Here is a 6947-nt window from a genome sequence, read left to right as displayed (position 1 = left end):
AATTTACACAATCTTTATATTTTTAAAATATAAATTATTTCTAACTTTTATCTCATTACTTGTATTTATTTTAAAGGATTGTATTGGGGTCATAGATGGAACACACATAAAAGCATGCATTTTGCCTTCTTGTCAAATACCTTATATCGGACGGAAAGGTGAACCAACTCAAAATATTATGGCAGTTTCTGACTTCAACATGTGCTTTATTTTTGCATTTCCTAGTTAGGAAGGAATAGCACATGATAGTAGAATTTTTTTGCAAGTACTTAGAAAACAAGAGTTAAAGTTTCCACACCCTCCACCAGGTTGAACTTTAATTTTTTAATTAATTTTTACATAAAAAAATATTAAAATTTTTAATTTATTTTTAAACTTGATATTATGTTTTACTTTTTTGTAGGAAAATATTATCTTGTGGATTCAGGATATCCACAAATGACATGTTTTCTAGGTCCATATAGGGGGAACGATATCATTTATTTGATTTTCGTCGAGGTAATCATCAAGTATCTAGAAAAATGAAATCTTTAATCATGCCCATTCTTCGTTACGCTCTGTGATTGAACGAACATTTGGAGTGTGGAAAAAAATGGGCAATATTAAGAGATATTCCAAGTTATTCATTCAACAAGCAAGTTTTAATAGTTATTGCAACAATGGTTTTGCATAATTACATTTGAAGACATGCTTGGTCAAATGATGAGGATTTTCGAGAATTTGAGAATATACCCGATATGTCAGTCTCTTCAAGCCATTTTGATAGAGGTGAATTGAGTTCTTCTAACAGAGAAAGTGACCTTGAAATCACGATGTTAAGGGAAACCATTGCAACTAGTTTAATGAATCCATATTTGTAAAAACATTTTGTATCATAACCTAATTTCTAGTAATAATGAAACTTGTTATGTCTTATGTTACTATATTTTTTATTAAAAATCATCTGTTTAGATACTTCAAAATTTGATCCAATTATAATGTTACTATTTGTGAAAATAATAATTATCATTATTATAAAAATATTTAACTATAAAAATTAAAATAATTATCATTTTATCTAATAAATAATTTAAATTGATTAGATAATTCATTAAAATATTGGAAGATACATTTTAATATTTTATTAAATGAATTTATAAATTCACATATTTTAATAATTTTAAAAAATTAAAATAATTTAAAAAACTTCTATTATATATCAATTCTAATCTGATGTCATTAATAGTCATTTTTTATTCTCACCGCTACAGCTGCGTTTGAATCTAAACACACACTCTAACATTGTTTCTAATCTCACTGCTACAATATCCAATCTCACCGCTACAATAACTAATCTCACTACTACCGCTATTTTTAATCACATCGAAGATAAACACACTGCTTATCCAAACTAAGCCTTCCAGCATGTTTGGTTGGGGAATAGGAATGCATTCTCCCAATTCGGTGGGCCCACCACCAAACATTAGTTTGGTTGGCTGTAATGGTATTACAGCCTGAATCCATTCCAGCTCTATTACGGGAAAACGTTGAACAGGCATTCCCTTCCTTCACCAGTGAATAGCCATAGCCATTCCATTCCACGGGAGTAAATTTTTTTTTTCCATTTTCATTTTTTGCCCTCAGCTTCATCTTCTCCTTTCCTTTCCATCTCTGCGTTTCCCTTTTTTTTCCTTCTTATTTCCCCATCTGCTGCTACTGTTTCTGTTCGCCTTCTTATTGCCGTTCAGAGCACGGTAGGAATGCTGAGAGATTACCTTCTTTCTTTTTCATTTTTAGCCTCATTTTTCATCATCATCCTTTCTGCAGTTTCAACTACAGCCTCTACGTTCATTACCTTCTCCATTTATAAAGCTCTAAACACCATTGCCCCTCACCAATTTTTTCAATCTTTTCCTCGTAGCAATCGAGATCGTAGAAATTTCCCAATTAAGGGCAAAATCTTCAGCAAGGAAAAAAATCCAGACTTAATTGAAGAACACATTACATTCTGGTTTTGAGTTCAAAGCGATTCAAGATAAGGTTTCCCTTCATTTAAGACCTTGGCATCGTTCATTTCAGTTCTGGGTTCGAGCAGTTGATATTTATGGGCTATAAGTTCTCTTCTTTATCTTCTTCTTCCTTTGATTCTTCTTCTTGTTGTTAATTTGATAGTTTTGCATTGTTGGGTAATTGTTGAAATGATAGGTGTTTCAACTTCGAGTAAGTTTTGTGAAGGATCCACAAAAGCAATAAGCAATAAGCAATGTGGGATTTATTATTGGTGACTATTGTTGATTGAATTCAATGTCTAATTTGAAAATTTACTTATATTATTGGCACGGCACTTCTTTATGCAAATAACTTTGTTATATTTTGGGATTTTCTGAGAGTTCCTATGTTTCCTGCTTGTTTGCTTTCTCTTTTCAAGTGCATGGTTCTTTGTGTTATTTTTTAATTCAGTTTTTAAATTATGACCTACTATATCTGTAACTAGAGTTTTAGTTTCTACATAATAACTTAATAGTCTAAAACTTTCACGGAACTGCCAAGATACTCGTACTGTCATGGTAAGTTTTGATAATGTGAAATTTTATGTTGTTATTGAGGAATAAATGTAAGCTTTTGCAAGTGATTGATAATTCAAGTAAATTTTTACATGAATCTTTAGGCAGAGCAATCCATCTTTCATTGGTAATTAGGTGAAGCCTGTTTAAACCTGTGTTTGTTGCTTCAAAATTGGTTACTTTTCTGAGCTGCATGTTGGTTCACCATTTAGTATCTGCCGCATTTTGTTAAATTTTGGATTTTCTGCTTAGTGTTCATATGATGTTCTTGTCTACATGCCCCAAAATTGATTATTTGCTTGATAGTTTATACCATGGTTTCATTAAGACTGAAGACACTTTCTTCCTTGTATGCTGATGATGTTGATGTTCCTCAGGTGCAACACTATCGGCTTTTTCTGAAAGAACATGTTGTTTTTAAGGAGGTATTGTATTCTTGAATGTGTCTTAATGAAATGATGGAGGTTTAGACTTGGAAGAAATTTAGATCAGGAAGAAAATCCAGGAACTTTTAGAAAGAGTTCATTTTATGATATTTGATTTTTACAGGCTATTCCAATTAAAAATCCCCTCGCCCTGTCAAAGATACACCAGACATACAGAGTTCATTTTCTTTCTATAAGTACTATCATAGGGATATAATTATTAAGGTTCCAAATGCTTTCATCCTTGTTCCTTGCTGTGGCATCTTTAAACACTATTTGTGCTAATTCTTTTACTGAAAGTTGTTTCTCCTCCTTATATCTATAGATGAGGTTTTTCCATAATTAATTTTGTAGGAATTATTTGTTGCATTTTTTTCATTATTTATTGCATGAGGTTAATGGCTTGCTTGAGTTTTTCCAAGGTTCTTGGTAGTTATATCAATTTTTGGTAATTATTTCTGGTTTGAAGCTGGTTATATATTATTGGATCACGGTGATCATTATATGTGTGCTTTGACTAATCAAATCTTGGTGGTAATACATTCCACGCTGTGTAAGTAGGAATTTTTGTTCATTTCATCAAATCTAGGTGAAATTTGTAAATTATGTGCCCCAACTCTTTTGCAAGTGAGCTGTAAATTTGTCATTGATGTTATTTTGTATCATTAAATTTCTATAATTTCAGGAATGATGGATTTCATAAGGTAAGTTTTTTATTAAATTTTTGCTTATGTGCCAAGAGTCAAGAGTGGCTCAGATGCCTTGATCAATGGCTGAGCCATAATAATGGTCTTTATACTGTGATGGTATACTGAAAGTGTGACTTCCAAGAACAAGTTCTATTTACTGCATTATTTTCAGGTACTTTGGATTATAAAAGAATTAGACAAATGTGGTTGCTCTTTCAGAAGCGTAAGATTGTGCTTCAGATGCACCAAAGGAAAATTTACGATGAGGAATGTCTGAAGATTGATAACAGTGAAAAGTATACTTTGAATAAGCAGTTATTCGAATCAATATCAAAGTCTCTCAATGAAGCTGAAACGAAGGAAGAGATTGATGGCGTGGATACAAAGTATACTTTGAATAAAGCTGTTATCTGGGTTCAACATAATCTGCACCATCTACGATTTATGTTATTTGTATTCATTCGATTGTAGGTGTTGAGTAGGGTATGTATGATGTATCTAGTGTAGGTCTATTCAATATTTTTGAGATTTTTGTATGCAAAATTCTTAAAAGATCCATGTTTAAATTTTAATAATACTATATGCTATTTGCTCAAAAAATGAATTTGACAAAATGAAAAAAAAAATGGTAGCTCCGTATAGAACCACTAGTCCATCTCTCTAGCATGTTATAATTTTGAGAAAGAAAATATTGGTATTGTTATTGTTTTATTTTGTATTCACATGTACGTATTGATCCAAAATTTTAATATTATTCCATACTAAGATTTTTTTAATAATCTTTTTACTTTTTCTATTTTTAATGAATTTCTGATAATTTTGCTGAAATATAATTTTGTAAGTTTTATAATTGATTGGACATAATATATTCCTCATATAGATATTATGCAAAGGTATTCCTTGAATAAATTCAATTTATATCGTAATAATAAAGTCATGAAGACTTGACTGGTAAATTTGTTATAAAAACTTTTTAAATTTTATGAAATCATAAATTAATATAATTATAAAATTATAATTTGATCTCTTATAAATTAATTATTCATTTTAACCTTTAAAATAATTTTTAACTTTTCCTCTACTTTTAGCACATAAAATTGTAATGCAGTTTAAAAATAATAAAGTAAATTATATATTAATTTAATAATATTATATATTATGATTTTTAATTCATATAATAATTATATTAAGAATGTTAATAAATTGTATATTATTTTATTAAATTATATTTAATAATAATTATGTTAAAATATGATTAAATTATTTATTATTATTTTAATAAAATATATTTAACAATAATTTTATTAAAATTTAATAACAATAACAATAACAATAATCATCTACCTAAAAAATTCGCTAAGGGTATTCTAGTCATTTTAGTTTTTTTCCTTATGCTATTACAACATCATTTCATTCAACCAAACAATTGAATTACTATTATGCCTCTATTCCATTATAGCTCTATTCCATTACAGTTCTATTCCATTACAGCGAACCAAACTTGCCTTTAGTGTTTAGAATTATTGTCAAAAGTACTTTTAAAAATAAAATATTCATTTTAGACATGGTATTATCAAGTAACAAATATGAGTTTAAATAATGTTCAAATTAGTTAATATTATTATATTTTAGTAAGAAAATAAAAATAATTTATTATAACTTATTGTTAATATTTTAATATATGAAATATAAATTTTAAATATTTTTAAGCAACAAATATTAATTATTTATAAAATTTAATTAGAATATATAAACTATATTTTAAATAATTAAATATAACCATTAAATATTTGTAATTAGATATTAATACATTTGTAATTAAGCATTAAGAACAAAAAAAAAAAAAAAGAAGAAGGAAAGTATCTTGTTGTTAGAAGGGTGAAAAATAATTAAGCATCAAGGAAAAATTAAAAATTTTAGCGTTTCCTTTTCAAAAGCCAAAATTTTCAAAAAAAAAAAAAACTTGTTTAGCACAACCTTTTTTCTAAAAATGTTTTTTTTTTAAGCAATACTAAACAAGGTCTTACAAGATTTTGTTTCAAAGAATTTTCAAATAAAAAAAATATTGTGATTGGAGGACCATCACCCAAGCAAAGAATGCTGATGCTTTTCAAGTTTGAGGGTGATTTAGGCATTTTTTATTTAGATGGTTAGGGTGTTTATCGCTTTAAATATAGCCTGAGTCGAGTTGTGCTAGTTGGGTTGTTGTTAGGGCTTTGCCCTCATCTTATAATTCACCAAAAAGAAAAATTATATTTTAACTTTAAAACATATTTTGAATTATCTTATTTTAATTTTGAGTGTCCAAGATATTATTGTGCTGTTTTAGTAAATTTGTGTGAGCAAAAAGTTCTAGATGTGTTTATTACGGGATTATTAGAGGGTTAAATTTGTTATTAGATCAACAAAAAAAAAAACTTACATCAGCACTTCCATTACTATTCAAACGAACGACGATTAATGTTCAGTGATCAAAATATTTGATTTTGTACAGTTTAATGACTAAAATAAAAAATTTAAAAGTTCAGTGGCTAAAATGAAACATGAAGAATAATTTAATGATCATTTTGTATTTTATCTTTTATTTAATTGATTTTAATGTTTTAAAATTTAAATTTTCAATATAGAAATTTCAATAATGGATAAACTAAGTAAAAGTTAAGGCTTTTCACCTAAATAATACAAAAAATAATATTAATAATTGAAATAGTATGCCCATAAGATTATTTACCAAAATGGTATAGTTTTACTGGTGCCGCCTATCAAATTGGCGGCACTAGACTGAAATGTAATGATCTAAAGTATTTAGGGACCTATTATGAAAATTTTCCATTTAGAGTGGCTACTAGAAGAAAAGTGAAAGGGTGGCGCCTGACGTGTGCCGGAACCAAACTTTAAATATGGTTAATTGCCTTGTAAGCCCTCCTTATTTATTATTTTCTTTTTATTCCCCTTCAACTCACTATATTGTTTTTAAACAAGCCCTTAACCTATTTTTGTAGTTAAATAATCCCTTAACTTATGGTTTTTACTCATAAAGCCCTTTATTTTAATATTTTACCCAAAGTAAAACTATTTAAAAAATATAAACTAATTTACATTTTATGTTGATTTGAATAATTTATTAAATAAAATAAAATTTTAAAATTTCTTGAGAGTGCTTATATACATGATATTCTTAGCTACTCTTTTGAAATTTTTGATTACTTTTTAGATTTTATATTGATGTTAAAGTGTATATAATTTTATTGCATTAACAAAAAATTAAGATAAATTAATTCATTTCTCAA

General features: G+C 27.7%; 1 long non-coding RNA gene across 1 annotated transcript; it reads left to right on the top strand.

Annotated features, from left to right (window-relative positions):
* The first annotated feature begins 1501 nt into the window (after positions 1 to 1501).
* LOC128041664 (uncharacterized) lies at positions 1502 to 3722 on the top strand. Its single transcript, XR_008196610.1, has 2 exons — positions 1502 to 2968; positions 3093 to 3722. It is a non-coding gene; the product is annotated as an uncharacterized LOC128041664 (long non-coding RNA).
* Positions 3723 to 6947: the final 3225 nt, after the last annotated feature.

This window comes from Gossypium raimondii, chromosome 6 (assembly GCF_025698545.1).
Source record: "Gossypium raimondii isolate GPD5lz chromosome 6, ASM2569854v1, whole genome shotgun sequence".
Classification (NCBI taxonomy): Eukaryota; Viridiplantae; Streptophyta; class Magnoliopsida; order Malvales; family Malvaceae; genus Gossypium; species Gossypium raimondii.
The sequence above is the reverse complement of the archived record's forward strand: the minus strand, read 5'-3'. Positions and strand labels throughout refer to the sequence as shown.